Genomic DNA, 12,953 nt, shown 5'->3' on the forward strand with positions numbered 1-12,953 from the left:
AGTGTTCTCATCTTTTCATTTTATGTTTGCAGTTTGCACATCATGAACGACGGGCAGTGTGCTATTGTGGTTGCTGCATTGCTGGTTGAGGAAGCTCGGCGTCAAGATGAGGCACGAGAGCTAGAGAGGCGTTCAAAACGAAAGTGTCGCATGTGGACCAGAGAGTGGTTGCAGAAGAGGTCTGAATTGTCCCACATGCAACTTGTAAGAGAGCTTCAGGAGAAGAATCCTCATGATTTCCGAAACTATCTGAGGATGTCAGAGGAATCATTTAAAGTGTTACTGGAAAGAGTTACGCCACGTATTCAACAGAAGGATACAGCGATGCGTGCTGCCATTCCGGCAGATGAAAGATTGGCAGTCACGCTGCGATTCCTCGCCACCGGACGCTCACTCCAAGACTTGCATTTTTCTTCAGCCATTTCAAGGCCCATGCTCAGCGTTCTAATTCCAGAGACATGTAATGCGATTTTCCACAGTCAATGTAGTTACATACAGTTTCCCAACACGGAGGAGGAATGTAAAAAGATTGCCTCTGATTTTGAGCAGCTATGGCAGTTCCCTAACTGTGGTGGGGCTTTGGACGGGAAACATGTCCGGATCACTCAACCACCAAATAGCGGATCCTATTTTTATAATTATAAGGGCTATTTCAGCATCATCATGATGGCCCTTGTTAACGCCAGTTACGAATTTATAAATGTAGATGTTGGCATGAACGGCAGGGTTTCTGATGGTGGTGTTTTAGAGCACACACTTTTTGGAGAGCGATTGCACAACTGTGACCTACACTTGCCTCCCAACTCAGAGACTACAGGTAACCTTAATTTTGTTTTTGTCGGCGATGAAGCCTTCCCACTTCATCCAAATCTTATTAAACCGTTCCCCCAAAAAAGTCTTACCCAGGAAAGAAGAATTTTCAATTATCGTTTGTCAAGGGCACGTCGTGTTGTAGAAAATACCTTCGGTATCATGGCCAACCGCTTCAGAGTTTTTCACACGCCAATTAACACGAAGCTTAAATCAATAGACTCTGTTGTTTTGGCCTGTTGCATGCTTCACAACTTTCTTCGTCGACATGATGCAATTACGTACTGTCCGCCTGGCTTCGTGGACTCTGTGGACCTAGCCAATGGGGAAATGGAGCTCGGTGAATGGTGTGCAAACGATCCTTCAATTGCAGGCCTTCAACCAGTGGGATATGGCAGAAACACCCATGATGCGAAGACCTGCCACGACAACTACTGCCAGTATTTTAACGGTCCTGGTGCTGTTACTTGGCAGCATCAGAACTTATAGTGGGCTACTACTGACATTTATACACTACTTTCATTTTTGTACTGATTTGTCTAATAAACTGTGTTTTACTTTGCAAAAGCTTTGTTTCTCATTGTTTCAGTAGTAAGGGCCCGTATATACATACGTGTACTCCTGGGGCATACATAGGAATCATGGGGCCCCATAGCAGAAGTTCTAATTGGGGCCCCCCAACCCTCCAAAAATGTAAATAATTGTTGGGGGCGCAGAAGAGCAGATCTCACAACTTTCCAGCCTTTGCATAGCAATTTTCTTCCTTGCTGAACTCCTAGATTCCTCTTTCATAGCCCCATAAAATGTGATGCCAACAAAAGTGTCCCCCTTAACACAGTATGATACCCCGATGGTGAATTCCTCCTCTTTAGCCTCCACATGCACAGTGTAATGACCCTACTGTCAGGGCTGTGGAGTCGGAGTGGGAGTCGGTATAAAATGGACCGACTCCTAAAATATATAATAAATTGGGTGCAGTAGTTCAATGCAGTTTGTGTGGAATATTTTTTTCATAACAATTTGGGAAAGTTATGAAATGTCCTATAAATGTCTGTCCTATTCCTGATCTGAGGGTCTGGACTTTTAGCTGAGATGGATCTGTGCTGCAGTAAATTTATCACATAAACATGAGCCATGTATGAGGGAGTCGCAGTTGGAGTCGGTGTCATGGAAATTGAGGAGTCGGAGGTTTGGCTTACTGACTCCACAGCCCTGCCTACTGTACCCCACCTCAACTCCCAGGACAAAGTATGGTGACCCCAACACAGTATAATCCACCAACTGTGACCCCCGAACAGCGCGCGGCCATGTCTGAACACAGTGGCGGCGGCGGCAATCAAACAGCGGAATGGGGGGTGCAGAAGGGGGGCGACTGCTATGGGGTCCGCCGGCTCACGGGCCCCGTACGGCCACGGGCCCCATATCAGTTGCGTGGTCTGCCGCCATTGGAGGTACGCCACTGGTGTACTTATATGTATACAGATACATCCATATACACATACATATTCAGATACATAAAAATCTACACCCATATACACACATATATACAGATACCTACATATACACATACATAGTTACAGACACACAAGTATGCATACCTATCTAAAAATATAGATATATATCCATACATAAAACCACCAACACACCAGTCTTCCCGTGTGACCGGAGACGCTATATTAATAATGCGTCATTTGTCGAATGCAGCAGCGTCTCCAGTCTGACGGAGATACGCATAATTCAGGCCGCTGCCTTTGCGCGCAGTAGCGTCCTCTAATAAGCCGCGCGGCCATTATGGGCGACGTTGATGCGTCATGGGCGTACTTTACGGCGTTGATGCGTCATGGGCGTGCTTTACAGCGTTGATGCGTCGTGGGCGTGGTTTACGACGTTGTTGCGGCCTAGCTTGTCACCAGAGGCAGCAATATGGCAGCCAGGAGACGGGCAACTCCATGGGGGGATGCGGAGGTGCGCTACCTGGTAGCACAGCTGGATGCCAGGGACTATGAGTGCCATGAGCACTCAGGACATCCAGTTCTCCATAAGCAGGTGGTGCTGCAGAGGATCAGTCGGGGCCTGGCCAGAAGATTTGGGGTTCAGCGCTCCACTACCCAGATCCGAAAGAAGCTGGCGGATCTGAGGTACAGATCTAGTGACCGCATCACCAGCATCCGGTCACAGACCCTGCGCCCCATCGTGGTGAGTGGTGTTAATCAGGGACGTACATAGGAATCATGGGGCCCCATAGCAGAAGTTCTAATTGGGTCTCCCTCCAAAATAAAAAAATGTAAATAATTGTCGGGGTCACAGATGAGCAGATGTCACAACTTTCCAGCCTTTACATAGTAATTTTCCTCCTGCTGAAGTCCTAGATTCCTTTTGCATTGCCCCATAAAGTATGATGCCAACAAAAGTGCCCCCAAACACAGTATGATACCCCCATGGTGAATTCCTCCACATGCACAGTATGATGACCCTAATGTACCCCACCTCAACTCCCAGGGCAAAGTATGCTGACTTCAACTGTGACCCCCATACAGCCCTCCATGCAGTATAATGGGCCAATATGCAATATAGTGGCCCCACACCTCTCCACACTCCACAGAGTATAATGCACTCCCCATGGTCCTCCACACAGTATAATGCACTTCCCATGGTCCTCCACACAGTATAATGCACCCCATGGTCTGTACGCAGTATAATGCAGCCCCACCATAGGGTAAAATGCAGCCCCCATTCCTCCAGTATTATCAGTACTCACTGATTTATAAATAAATACATACTTACCGCTCCTCGTTCCCTGCTGCTTCAGTCTCTGCAGCGCGTCTCTCTCATCACCTCAGCAGCTGCCAGCTCTATGGTCTGACACGGTGTGGTGCATCATCACGCCACTGCATCAGACGCAGAGGAGGAATGATGGGAGAGAGAGAGTCACATGACGTTCTCTCCTCCATCATTGCTATCAACCAGGGTGGCTCCAGGTCTTCATCGGGGCCCCTCTCTGGGCCTCCCTTCATCGGGGTCCCCTCCTGCACCCCCCCGCTCCGCAGCTTGATTGCCACCGCCGGCACTGTCTTCGGGCATGGCCGCGCACAGTGCGCTATCTGGCTGTGTCTGCTAGTAATGACGGCAGGGACGACAAGCACAATTAAAGGCGCAGTGTCACCCCTGCTGTGCCATTTCTACAACACACAGCCGCACAGCGCACTACGCGCGGCCATGCCAGAAGACAGTGCCTGTGGGTGGCAGCGGCAATCATGCAGCTGAGCAAGGAGTGCAGGAGGGGGGCGACTACTATGTGCCCCCCCAAGCTCACGGGCCCCATAACAGTCGCGTGGTCTGCCGCCATTGGCGGTACGCCACTGGTGTTAACATAGGTTAGCAAAGTATATGGCGGCACATTGGTTACAACTGTAATTACAGTGCAGTACCTTTGGTATGTAATAACTTTTTTTTTCTCCAGCACCTGCAGACCCAGAGCCTGAGCAGGAGTCACCTGCTGAACCATAGACCCAGCAGGAGTCACTTACAGGCTCGTCACCTATAGGCTCGCCAGCATCACTCCGTGATATGGGTGTAGCATTGTCTTCCGGTAATTCTTTCACATAAAATAAGGTGCATACGACTTGGAAAGTATAGGGCTGTCATGTACTATGAAGTGTTGTGTCTTTCCCTAGCCGGTGATGCCAGAGGATCCGGGTGGTCCATCAGCTCATCATCACCCGAGCAAACCGAAAACCGTAAGTGTTAAATAACAAACATGTACCTGTTAATTAGATGAATGTACAGAATTATAAGTCTTAAGTTTTACCATTCCCTCCGTAGAAATCCCTACATTAGACGACCTCCTGGCGTCACACAGGAGGATGCTGGCGTCACACAGGAGGATGCTGGCGTCACACAGGAGTATGATGGCGTCACTGACTAAAACTGTCAAATAGCATGAACTGATGCTGGCAAAGTATGTGGGGGCCCAACAGCGGCGTGGCAGACACTAATTTTTTTGTTTTTTTATGTTGTTATATTTTTTTTCTTGTTATAAAAAAATGTTAAAGTTTATATCTGCTGTTGTGTACGCTTTGTTAAAAACAAATAACATGTTTAATCACTCACACCCATTATATCTATGCGTCTGTATAGATGCACCCAGTCCATTACCCTGCCTAGTAAACCTGCTAATAACTATGATTTGTTGGACATCCTGTCCTGCCTTCTACTTGGTTGCGTTTGACTCTCCATATACTGTGTTAACCACTGTTTTAGCGTGTACAATGCTAACCAATGAGCAGCTGATGTTGTGCGGGGCAGGAAAGCCGACTGAAGTCGGCTTTCACAGCCGCCTGCTAATTGAGGTTTTCAGCTGATGTTGTGCGGGGGCAGGAAAGCCGACACAGAAGTCGGCTTTCACACCCGCCTGCTAATTGAGGTTTTCAGCTGATGTTGTGCGGGGGCAGGAAAGCCGACTCTGAAGTCGGCTTTCACAGCCGCCTGCTAATTGAGGTTTTCAGCTGATGTTGTGCGGGGGCAGGAAAGCCGACTCTGAAGTCGGCTTTCACACCCGCCTGCTAATTGAGGTTATCAGCTGATGTTGTGCGGGGGCAGGAAAGCCGACTCTGAAGTCAGCTTTCACAGCTGCCTGCTAATTGAGGTTTTCAGCTGATGTTGTGCAGGGGCAGAAAAGCCGACTCGGAAGTCGGCTTTCACACCTGCCTGCTAATTCAAGAAGAAGAGAGAAGAGGAAAGAATAGGAACATAGTATGAAAAGTTGAAGGAAGACCTAACATGTTGATCCAGAGCAAGGCAAAAAAAAAACATGCTCCGTTTCGGGGAAAAAAATTCCTTCCTGACTCCACATACGGCAATCAGACTAGTTCCCTAGATCAACGCCCTATCAAGAATCTAGTATATATAACCTGTAATCAGAGTCAGACTCATGGTGCACGGTATGGCAGATCATTGCCATACAGTGCACCATGACTCTGACCCCAAAGACTACAACAAGGGAAGTAGGAAGAGGAGGGGAAGAAGACCAGCTGGGAAGAAGACCAGAGGACACAGGGAGAAGACAGAAGACGGGTGAGGAAGCCTGAAGTGGGAAGAGGAGAAGGGGAGGAGGTGATCACCAGCGGAGAGCAGGGGAGGGAATGGAGGGGAGGGAACGGAGGGTGGGGGGGGGATCGGAGGGCAGAGGTGAGGGGTCCCACCCTCGGGAAGAGGTAAAGCAGAAAAGTAGACAACAAAAAAACATTTTAATTTCAATCGGGGAGATTGGAGGGCAGGGGTGAGGGGTCCCACCCTCGGGAAGGGGTAAAGTTAAAAAAGAGGACAATAAAACATTTTTTTTTAAATCAAACAAAAATGTAAACAATTTTAACAATTTAAATAACTATTAAATTAACAATATTTACAAAATGATAACAAAAATAGAAATTAAACATCACTACTGTTCTTCATATCGATTGTCTGTATTTGTGTATCCATGCCTGGGCGAAACAAAAGAATCCGAAAACATGGGATACTGCGGGGGGGGGGGGGGCAAGGCTTTGTGGATGCCGGATCCTCTGCACTGGTGTGCTTTGAAGTGGGTCCGGCATATGGGTCCAAGAATGTTGTTGAAAAGGGCCAGGGTCGATCCGAGTGTGTACAGACGAAGTCTCATTAAGTTCACCGGCTGCCGCTTTAGTTAATGTCTCAAAGTTGACCCTTTCTGCGTGCGCCCTCTGTCGGTCATCCAGCCTCTGTAGTCTCTCGCCAGCAAAGGTTGCAAAGTTGTCCCACTTGGCCTGGGTCTGTAGCAGTAGAATCTGGTTCGCCAAAGATATTAGATCTGGCGATGGCGGCAAGCTGGCCTTTCTTTTCCTTGATTTTCTTTGTCACCGAGGCACAAGGTCTTCACTTGTAGAGGCCATAGGGTCTTCATTCGCCGATGCCATAGGTACTTACATCTTCAACAGGGGAGTCAGTCCGGATATCAGGGTCTTCTTCCGGGGTCGGCTGCATCGTACACGCCATTCGCGGAGGTAGCTCCTGGTCACGGGTGAAGGCAAGCAAGTCATAATACCATAATGTTGGCACATAAACCTCATCTGTGCCGGTACCCGACTTCTTTGACTTCTCCACCCTGTTAAGTTCTTTCTTGTATACGGTGTGTAGACCCTGGATTTTTCTCTTCACCAGCTCCTCATCCACCTTCTCGTTGGGGCCATGCCTTTTAAAGAGGGCAATCAATTGCTGGTACGCCTCCCTCTTTTTTTCTCTATTGCAGTAGTTCGTAGATTTTATTTGCCAAAGGCATGGCAGGGAGCGGTACAGGTCAATCATTTCCCTGAGGAATTCTTCAGTTTTAAAAGCCATCTGAAAAAAGGATAGCATACGGTGAGCAAACATGAAACATTTTAAAACACAGTAAAAAATACCGCACACTGTTTGTTGACCCCCTTAAAATGGCCTCCGATGCATGAGCAAATGTATACTTGTTGGGTGTGGCAGAAACCCACTAAATCAACTTACCGTGTAAACGAAGTAATATAGGTACCTGAAGAACCGAGAAATCAATGTGGAGTCACAGCCGAAGAACACTACAATCCTCAAACCAGAACGCTTGTCAGGAACAAAGCCCAGATGAATGGATACAGAGTCACAGCCGAAGAACGCTGATACAATGCAAAAGCCAGGATGCAATCAGGAACAAAGCCCAGATGAATGGAGTCACAGCTGGAGAACGCTCCTAGAATCCGAAAATCAGGACGCTGACAGGGCCTTAACAAAGCCCAGATGAACGAATACAGCCCGGTGAACGCTGCTACGATCTTAAACCAGAGCGCAGATAGGAATAAAGGGAAGGAATTGCTACAACGTGGCTTTATTTTAAACCTGCCGCCCAATTAGAACACAGTAGCGTCCACCAATCGGAGATAAGGGGGCACGGAAAAGTAATTTTATGCACGCCTTTGTGACACAGTACAGTCCCTATCAAGGTGTGGATCGTTGAAATAGCTGCTGTGTGAAAGCGCCCCAATGACCAACGAGATCGTTAGTTAGATCGCTGGGGCGTCCGAAATCGTTGGGAAGTTCTGCATGTTTGACAGCTCCCCAGCAATCACGATACTACTCTCCAGCGATCTCAAAACCGTGACGTAATAACGATCTCGCTAGCGATCTCGTTGTGTGTGACAGGGCCTTCAGACAGGGGTGCCCTCTTTCCCCTGTTTTGTTTGTTAGTGTGATTGAACCTTTGTTATGTATGAATAGGAGAGAGAAAGCGATAAGAGGAATGTTAATACCTGGGAGTAAACGAATGAGTGTCAAGGTGCTGGGATATATGGATGATGTGGTGATTGTGAGTTGAGAGTATTGCGTCTATGAGTAGAGTGAAGTTATTGGATTTTTTCTGTGGTGCGTCTGCTTTTAGGGTAAACTGGGATAAATGTTGTTTTAAATGCTTTGGTGATAGTAGGATTAGGATGGATGGTGTGACATGTATGAAAGGGCCGATTAATGTTGGGTGTATTGCTGAATGAGGATCTAAAGGGTACTGAAAGTTGGGATGAGTGTGGGTTACGGATAGAGAGGAAACTGAATTTTTGGCAAATGCGTGAGTTGACTTTGAATGGGAAGGTACTAATAATTAAGGCAGTAATACTTCCAATCTTACTTTATGTTGCTGGGGTCTTCCCATCCCCATACAAAAAAAATAAAAACGGTACAAAAATTAATTTTTACTTTTATTAGGGGAGTAAAATGGAAAAATTAAAGAGAGAATATTTATACAAAACATGTCAGAATGTTGGTCTAAATTTTCCTGAAATTGAAGTATTCCTGAGACTTAATATTAATTTTAAGAATTTTATATAAAAGCGGTGGTAGTACTAATGGAAAGAAAGAACAAAGGTGCTTATATGATGCGATATATGGCTGGATGGATGTTGCATGGGTTATGTTGAGTGAAAAGAGATGGAAGTGTGCCTGTGGCTTTTAAATGTCCTCTGTGGTATGAGTTGATTGAGAGTTTTGTTAGAAAGAATGATTTGCTGGCTGTGTCTATGTGTGAGTTTAAGAAACCAAAAGCTGTGATAAAAAAATGAGAGCGAATGAGATTGAATGTAATATCAATTATTTAAGATTTAATGAAGTAGTGGCTGCATGGGAAAAATTGAATACGCATGGTATGTCGAATAAACAGAAGGATGTGGTATGGATGGCTTTGCATGATATACTGCCTGTGAGAGATGTGCAAAAGAAAAGAGATTTGATCAGAACGAATGTATGTCCAAGAGAAGGATGTGGTGCGAGTGAGACTGTGAGACATGTGATGTGGGATTGTGATTATGCGTATAGTGTGTGGAAAGGTGTGGGTGGTTTATGTAAGGAATTAGCAGGTGTGAGTTATATTAACTGGAGAGTGGCTATGTTTGGTATTGGTGCATGTGGTAAGGTGAATGAAAGAATTTTGTGGTTAATAACGGTGTGTGTCATGCAAAGCCTTTGGGATGTGAGACACCTAGGATTATTCAAAAGAAAAAGTGTACCCGTAAATGACTGTATATGGTTAATTCTATCTAGGTTGTACCTTATATACAAATGGGACAAGACTAGAGGTGGTGGATTGGACGCTGAGGGCATTTGGAAGGTCATGAAATGGCGCTATCTGGTAAAGTACCAGTAATTTTATGCACCTTGATGAGAGTAATATAGTACAAATTTACTAATTCTGTTTTTGGAAACATAAATTTATAAAAAGAATAAAGATTAACCATGATGATGAGTTATAGTTAAGCAACTAAGTTAAGGGTTTTGGCCGACTTTCATACTGTTGTTTACAACAACCTGAATGGTTTTAAAAAAATCTTTTCTTATCAGTTTAATATCTGATACGTCCCCTATACGTCCACCTATTTTCACACATTCTCCTCTCCTCTCCCCCCTAATGTACCACGCGCCTCAAGACCGGGAAGGGTGGGGGGTAGAGAGAGTAACTAATTATACTAAGAATGGAACAGACATTGCAAGTGTCATAATGTGCTCCTGGCTTTTATCTGGCAGTGCTGCAGCATCCAGCTTCAGTCATTAGGGAGCCTACAGACTGGGAAGCATGGAGGACCGCTGCTCGTTAGATCATTAATAAGTTATCCTCTCTACCCCCCCCCCCCGCAGTCTTGAGGCGCGTGGGACATTGGGGGGGGGTGAAAATGTGTGAAAATAGGTGGACTTATGCAGATTAAAAACGTGTGGGGTGCATCTGCAACAAGCAGTATAGTTGTGGGTTTTAACGTGTCTATTGATGAATAACATGTCTTCATAAGGAGAGTCTTTGTCCCTATCCCTACAATGGGTGCCTTCTTGGGACCAGGGTGCAGCCATACGCCAAAACCAATTCAGGTACTCGCTTCTCGGCCTTTTGGCTAAGATCAAGTGTAGTATATTTTCTTATCAGTTTAATATCTGATACGTCCCCTATACATCCACCTATTTTCACACGTTCTCCTCTGCTCTCCCCCTAATGTCCCATGCGCGACCGGGAAGGGTGGGGGGTAGAGAGGGTAACTAATTATTGAACAAACGAGAAGCGGTCCCCCTTGCTTACTAGTCTGTAGGCTCCCTACAGACTTAAGCTAGCTTCTGCAGCACAGCTAGATAAAAGCCAGGAGCCCATTATGACACATGCAATATCTGTTCCATCCTTCCATTTTTGCATTATTCATTGTCCCATTGTTAGGGGGCAATGGAACAATGTGACAATGGAATAATGCAAGAATGGAACAGACATTGCATGTGTCATAATGGGCTTCTGGCTTTTATCTGGCAGTGCTGCAGCAGCCAGCTTAAGTCTGTAGGGAGCCTACTGACTTGGAAGCAGGTGGGACCGCTGCTCGTTTGTTCATTAATCAGTTATTCTCTCTACCACCCCCGGTCTTGAGGCGCATGGAACATTGGGGGTGGAATGTGTGAAAATAGGTGGACTTATGCAGATTACAAAGATGTGCGGTGCATGTGCAACAAGCAGTATAGTTGTGGGTTTTAAAGTGTCTATTGATGAACAACATGTCTTCCTAAGGGGAGTCTTTGTCCTTATCCCTAGAGTCGGTGCCTTCTTGGGGCCAGGCTGCAGCCATAGGCCAAAACCAATTCAGGTAATCGCTTCTTGGCCTTTTGGCTGAGATCAAGTGTAGTATCTTTTCTTTTCAATTTAATATCTGATACGTTCCCTATACGTCCATGTATTTTCACACATTCTCCTCTCCTCTCCCCCCTAATGTCCCACGTGCCTCAAGACCAAGAAGGGTGGGGGGTAGAGAGGGTAAATAATTATTGAACAAACGAGCAGCAGTCCCCCCTGCTCCTTAGTCTGTAGGCTCCCTATAGACTGAAGCTGGCTGCTGCAACACTGCTAGATAAAAGCCAGGAGTTCATTATGACACGTGCAATGTCTGTTCCATTCTTGCATTATTCCATTGTCCCATTGTTAGGGGGCAATGGAACAATGGGACAATGGAATAATGCAAGAATGGAAGAATGGAACAGACATTGCACGTGTCATAATGGGCTACTGACTTTCATCTGGTAGTGCTGCAGCAGCCAGTGTCAGTCTGTAGGGATAATACAGACTGGGAAGCAAAGGGGACCGCTGCTCGTTTGTTCATTAATTAGTTATCCTCTCTACTTCCCCCCCATCTTGAGGCGCATGGGACATTGGGGGGGGTGGGGGAATGTGTGAAAATAGGTGGACTTATGCACATTAAAAACGTGTGGGGTGCATCTGCAACAAGCAGTATAGTTGTGGGTTTTAAGGTGCCGATTGATGAACAACATGTCTTCCTAAGGGGAGTCTTTGTCTCTATCCCTGCAATGGGTGCCTTCTTGGGTCCAGCGTGCAGCCATAGGTCAAAACTAATTCAAGTAATCGCTTCTCAGCCTTTTGGCTAAGATCACGTGTAGTATCTTTTCTTATCAGTTTAATATCTGATACGTCCCCTATATGTCCACCTATTTTCACACATTCTCCTCTCCCCCCTAATGTCCCACGTGCCTCAAGACCGGGAAGGGTGGGGGTTGAGAGGGTAACTAGTTATTGAATAAACGAGCAGCGGTCCCATCTGCTTCTCAGTCTCTAGGCTCCCTACAGACTGAAGCTGGCTGCTACTGCACAGCTAGATAAAAGCCAGGAGCCCATTATTACACGTGCAATGTCTGTTCCATTCTTGCATTATTCCATTGTCCCATTGTTAGGGGGCAATGGAACAATGGGACAATGGAATAATGCAAGAATGAAAGAATGGAACAGACATTGCACGTGTCATAATGGGCTCCTGGCTTTTATCTGGCAGTGCTGCAGCAGCCAGCTTCAGTCGGTAGGGAGCCTACAGACTGGGAAGCAGGGCGGACCGCTGCTCGCTTGTTCATTAATTAGTTATCCTCTCTCTGTGAAAATAGGTGGACTTATGCAGATAAAAAACGTGTGAGGTGCATCTGCAACAAGCAGTATAGTTGTGGGTTTCAAGGTGTCTATTGATGAACAACATGTCTTCCTAAGGGGAGTCTATGTCCCTATCCCTACAATGGGTGCCTTCTTGGTACCAGGGTGCAGCCATAGGACAAAACAAATTCAGGTAATCGCTTCTCGGCCTTTTAGCTAAGTTCAAGTGTAGTAACTTTTCTTATCAGTTTAATATCTGATATGTCCCCTATACTTCCAGTTATTTTCACACATTCTCCTCTCCTCTCCCCCCTAATGTCCCACGCGCCTCGAAACTGGGAAGGGTGGGGGGTAGAAAGGGTAACTAATTATTTAACAAACGAGCAGCGGCCCCCCTACTTCCCAGTCTGTAGACTCCCTACAGACTGAAAACCTATGCCGAAAAGAAATACCAATAAATAAACCATATATAATTGACAAAGAATACCAAAATCAAAGGGACACCAAAAATTGTATTCTGAGACCAAACTATTATAGATGAGAAATCAATTTATCAGTATAGGACTACACAACACAAAATAAAACCACAAATAATAAAAACACGAAATATAAAAATATAGGAGATCTGGGTGTATCCATGAATGTCAAAAATATAGGCCAACATGCAAAAACCGCACATGATAATATTTCATAAATACTTATTGAAGTGCAATGTGCAAAGATAAATGCAATA

The 12,953-nt window shown here is 45.8% G+C and overlaps 4 pseudogenes; all 4 read left to right on the forward strand.

Annotated features, from left to right (window-relative positions):
- Nucleotides 1-10,188: 10,188 nt before the first annotated feature.
- Nucleotides 10,189-10,289, forward strand: LOC141150893 (U2 spliceosomal RNA; annotated as a pseudogene).
- A 651-nt stretch (nt 10,290-10,940) lies between these two features.
- On the forward strand, nt 10,941-11,041 carry LOC141150938 (U2 spliceosomal RNA; annotated as a pseudogene).
- A 665-nt stretch (nt 11,042-11,706) lies between these two features.
- Nucleotides 11,707-11,807, forward strand: LOC141150876 (U2 spliceosomal RNA; annotated as a pseudogene).
- Nucleotides 11,808-12,416: 609 nt separating this feature from the next.
- Nucleotides 12,417-12,621, forward strand: LOC141150946 (U2 spliceosomal RNA; annotated as a pseudogene).
- Nucleotides 12,622-12,953: the final 332 nt, after the last annotated feature.

This window comes from Phyllobates terribilis, unplaced genomic scaffold, assembly GCF_046119375.1.
Source record: "Phyllobates terribilis strain yellow unplaced genomic scaffold, ASM4611937v1 Scaffold_5__5_contigs__length_657084704, whole genome shotgun sequence".
Taxonomy (NCBI): Eukaryota; Metazoa; Chordata; class Amphibia; order Anura; family Dendrobatidae; genus Phyllobates; species Phyllobates terribilis.